The 4,895-nt window shown below is 58.5% G+C and overlaps 1 long non-coding RNA gene across 1 annotated transcript; it reads left to right on the forward strand.

Moving 5' to 3' along the window:
* The first annotated feature begins 552 nt into the window (after window positions 1-552).
* On the forward strand, window positions 553-4,634 carry LOC129008082 (uncharacterized). Its single transcript, XR_008492469.2, has 3 exons — window positions 553-799; window positions 2,900-2,998; window positions 3,486-4,634. It is a non-coding gene; the product is annotated as an uncharacterized LOC129008082 (long non-coding RNA).
* The last annotated feature ends 261 nt before the right edge of the window (window positions 4,635-4,895 follow it).

The raw sequence follows: 4,895 nt of genomic DNA on the forward strand, positions 1-4,895 counted from the left end.
CGAGGCAGCAGTGAGCTGTGATGGCACCCACCACTGCACTCCAGCCTGCGTGAGAGAGGGAGAGGAACCCTGTCTCAAATAAACCCGCTGAATCAAGGGCACGTGTCGCTGACATTCTGAGGGGCTGTGGGTAATTCATGCCTCTCTGAGCCTCAGCTTCCCAATCCATGCAATGGTATTATGATCACCACTAGGCCCATCCCACAGGCTGCTGCAGCCCAGCGAGCTCGTGGCGGTGAGAGCATGCATGGCCCTCTCAGCCTCCTGCACAAGGAGGGTGTCAGGATCGGTCTCCTCCTGGGGGCAGGTGCTGAGTGTGCTTGGCACCCTTGGGATCTGGGGGAAAGGAGGCTGCTCCCTGTCTGGTCTGTGGTTTCATCTCAGCCACCTGCACTCCAGGGCCTTGCTCAGCTGAGCCCAGCCCTGTCCCTCCCTGCCCGGCCCTGTCTGTCTCAGGAGCCCCAGTTCCCTAGGCCCCCATTGTTCTCCCAACCCTTCACCCTGTGGCCCTCCCAGCCTGGAGCTCTGGAGACAATTCACATTCCATTCCGTGAATTCCACAGCCCCCACCCCTGCCCTCAGCCTCCTTGAAAGTGGCCGCTGGGGCTGGGGTCTGTCTTTGCAGAGGTGCCAGGCCACATGCCCCGCCCACCTCTACCAGCTATGCCGCCTCTGAAGTTCCTCCAGCGGCAATGAGGAGGGGCCCTGTGGTCGAGGGTGCAGTTAAACGAGGCCCGACCGGGTGGTTGAGCTCAGCTTGGCTGTACTTGTCTTCCTTGGACCTGCTGGGCACCCCCAGGTAAGTCACTGCACGCCTGGACCTCAGTATCCCCCGCTGTAAAGTGGGGCAGAGACAGCAGGGCGGGGCGGAGACAGCAGGGCGGGGCCGAGACAGCAGGGCGGGGCGGAGACAGCAGGGCGGGGCCGAGACAGCAGGGCGGGGTGGAGACAGCAGGGCGGGGCCGAGACAGCAGGGTGGAGTGGAGACAGTAGGATGTGGCAGTCATGAGCATGGGCCTTGGAGTCAGACACCCCTGCTCCCACCTTTGACCTGAGCCGGTGGTCAGGCCTCTCCATGCCTTGGTTTGTATCCGTCCAGTGGAGAGGACACCAGTACCTATCTCACAGAGGCTGTGGGCTTTAGATGAGTCCCGCAGGTCCCCACCGTGATGGACTGCATGTGTGTCCTCCAAATTCCTATGTTGAAGCCTTAACCCACAGTGCAATGTTATTATGGGGCCACTCGGAGGTAATTAGGTCAGCAGGACAGAGCCCTTGTGATGGGTTAGTGCCCTTATAAGAAGAGACTCCAGGGAGCTTGCTTCATCTCGCTCTGCTCTCCACCATGTGAGGATACAAGGAGAACACAGCCATCTGCAAACCAGGAGGCAGGCCCTCACCAAACACCGACCTGCCGGCACCTGGAGCTCAGACTTCGAGCCTCCAGAAGTGCTAGCTCGTCTAAGTCACCCAGTCTATGGGGATCTGGGGTATCAGCCTGAATGGACTAAGACACCACCAAGTTCAGGGCCCGGCCGAGGTGAGGCTCGAGGGGAACAGCTGTTTCTAAGGGGCCTTTCAAAAGCCCCCTCCCCAGTGTCACTTCCTGCCATTCTCTGCCCCGACACTGGCTCTCCATGTGGTGCTGCCATCTTGCCTTTCCTCATGCTGCCCCCTGCCTAGGAAGCTTCTCTCAGCTTGTCCAATCCTCACCTGCACACGCATGGCAAATGGGAAGGGCATCCGTCTTCCCTAGGGATCTGCTGGGCCCCAGCCACGCTAATGTCTCCTACCTCCAATCTTCCCACCTCCTCATTCTCTCTGTGGAGCCTAGCGGGTGCCTAGCACTGTACGCCCACCACACTCCCTGGGACAGGAAACCCCTCCGGCACATCTCCTTGGCCAGGTTCCTGCTGGACAGAGACTTAATTTGCCTTACAATTCAGCTCCCCTCCTGAGCTCCTGCCCTGTGCCTGCCTGGCCTGTGAGCTGCCCTCAGGTGGTTCCCAGGCTGTTGGGGATGGCAGAAGTTGACACCCTCTGAAACACTGTGATCTGAGCATATAGGAGGCTGGGGTATCCAGGGAAGGGGACCTAACTCTGTGGGGAAATGGGCTAACCAAGGAAGGCTTCTCAGAGGAGGTGGCACTGAGCTGAATCTTGAAAGATGAGTAGGATTCATCAGATGGACAAGGGAGTGGGGGTTCCTGCCTCACAGTAGGAAAACACACACGAAGCCCCAAAGGCTGAAGCCACCAGAAGGGCTGCAGAATGACACATCTAACCCTTCACTAGGAGGCAGCACAGGGTGGAAGGGCTGGGAGAAGGGCACTGGATTATAGAAGATGCTAGATAGAGCCAGGCTTAGGCACAGGGGTGCTGCTGGAGAGGTGCAATTAGTTGGCATTGCAGCAGGGCCCTCCTGGCTGCTGGCAAGGATGGCTTGGAACGGGTGAGACTGGAGGCCCAGAGCCCAGGGAGGCGCAGGGGCCCTGGCCTGCGCAGGAGCAAAGAGGTAATAAGGAGGCAAATTTTCAGGAGTTACTCAGGCTCTGCACCGAGCCCTTCTACACTCTCTGGCCGTTTCTCCTGGGCAATCTTTATCTCTACCTCCCTGTATATCTCAAGCCTCTCTTTCCAGAGCCACAGGGGCCACCTGACATCTCACAGGCTCATCTAGCTTCCAAGACCAGCTCATCAATTCTGGCACCCCTCTCTATAGTTGCCTCCCAAAGTCTCCCATCTCATACCCACGGTCCCCTGGGCATCAAGCTGGACATCTGGGAACAACTTTCAGCACCAAGTCCCCCCACCGCTCATCTGGATTTCAAAAGTCTCCTTACTGGTCTCGCTGTCATCCTGGAGCCATGGTGAATTATTTAAAATTTCTTTTCTTCAGCCAGGCGCAGTGGCTCATTCCTATAATCCCAGCACTTTGTGAGGCTGAGGCGAGCAGATCACCTGAGGTCAGGAGTACAAGACCAGCCTGGCCTACATGGTGAGACCCCGTCTCTACTAAAAATACAAAATTAACCAGGCGTGGTAGCACATGACTGTAATCCCAGCTACTAGGGAGGCTGAGGCTGGAGAATCACTTGAACCCAGGAGGCGGAGGTTGCAGTGAGCTGAGATTGGGCCATTGCACTCCAGCCTGGGCAACAAGAATGAAACTGTCTCAAAAAAAAAAAAATCTTTTCTCCAGGCTTAGAGCAAGGCCAGGGCATGCTTGCCCATCACCCTGCTGCACAGCCCAGGCCCTGGCACAGAAAACTGCACACTCGGTCATCTCTGCTTCTCTTTTTCAAGGGTTTCTGACCCTACACAGAATGGCTGCCTCACCTCCCATCCTCTCTCCGGGCTCCTGCGCTCCAGCCACACTGGCCTTGAACCTGCTCCTTCTTGCTTCAGCATCCACGAGCTCTTTCCTCTGCTTGGCATGCCCTCCCTCCTCTGACAAATTTGCTGTCTTCCACCCCTCCCTGCAGAGCCATCTCCATGGTGGCCATCTGTGAGGCTATGACCGTCTCCCACCAGGCTGTGAGTCCCATGAGGTCGAGGCAGCAGAAAGCAGCACCGCTCAGATCCCAGAGCAAGGCAAGCGGGGAGCCGTGCCTGCCTCGGGCCTAAGCCCTTGCCCAGGGCTGTCTTCAGAGCTCCTCTCCACCTCCTGGGGTAGGGTGGAGGCTGCTCCTGGCGGGGCCAACACGGAGAACCATCAGGGACTAAGGCAGAACCAGAACACGGATTTGCTCTCCTGCCAGCCCAGGCCTGCAACCCCCTCCTGCCCCTCACCTTCTCCTTAGAGTTCTCTGGGGCCTGAGAACCCAGCAGGGTTCCACCCACAGTGCCCCGAAGGGTCACTTCCCCACCTGCTCCCCTGATGGCCTCCTGCACCTATCAAGAGCTAACTCACACCTTATCCTCTTCTGAAGCTGTTGCTGCCCCTCAGGCAGGGCTGGTCACCAGCCTCAGGGCACCCTGTGTCATTAGCTCCCTACTAGTCAGCCTCCCACCCAACCCCCTATGCACACACCAGGTCTGGAGCCCCTTGGAGTCAGAGCCTGAGCCTGCTCCATCTCCATCTCTGTCTGCACTCCCAACACGGGGACTTCAGTTGGGGTTGGTGTGGAACAGGGTGGAAGGTGGAAGGAAGGATGGATGAATAGCAGAATCGAAGGGATACTCCGATCTCCAAACAGCCCCAGCCAGTTCTCCTCCTCCTCTGGTACCTCCTGCTCCACCTCCTGGGCAGGAGAGCAGACCTAGTCCTCCCATTGCCAGTCCTGATTTGTGGGGTCCCTGAGGTGGTGAAAGGAGTCTAGGCCCCTTTCCCCTTCCTGCTTGGCCCACGTGCACCTCCTGGAGTCTCAGCGCCAGAGAAACCCCCTCTGGAGGGAGGCATCTCTCAACAATGTCAGGGAAGGGACACGGTCAGCTCGTTTGTCAGCCCTGCTGGTCAACACCTGCCCGCCTCACAGGGAGGGGCTGGCGCTGGCCTCCCCTCCGGGGCCTGTTTCCCTTGGAGCCCTTTCCCAGAGCTGTCTAGAGCTCCCCACGAGCAAGCCCTGCTCATTTCCTTCTGAAAATAAAAACCACTTCCTGGCTTCGCAGAGAACTGCTCCGGTGAAATGGGCCATGGTCTCAGAGTCGTCTATGCACCACCCCCCACGACCCAGCTGGTCAGAGCTGTGCCCCCGCCTCCCCGACCACACAGTCAGCCCATCCACAGGCTCCCTCCAAGGCCTCCTGTCTGTCCAGCCCTGCACAAAGGAGCGGGGCAGGAGCAGGGTGTTCTTTGATTCCACAGACCTCCAGCGACATCTCCTCTGTGCCAGGACCTCAGCTGGCCACAGGGAAGCCAAGTCAGCATGCCCTAGCATTGCCTATGGCTCTGC

The sequence above is a fragment of the Pongo pygmaeus genome, chromosome 9 (genome assembly GCF_028885625.2).
Source record: "Pongo pygmaeus isolate AG05252 chromosome 9, NHGRI_mPonPyg2-v2.0_pri, whole genome shotgun sequence".
NCBI classification, from domain to species: domain Eukaryota; kingdom Metazoa; phylum Chordata; class Mammalia; order Primates; family Hominidae; genus Pongo; species Pongo pygmaeus.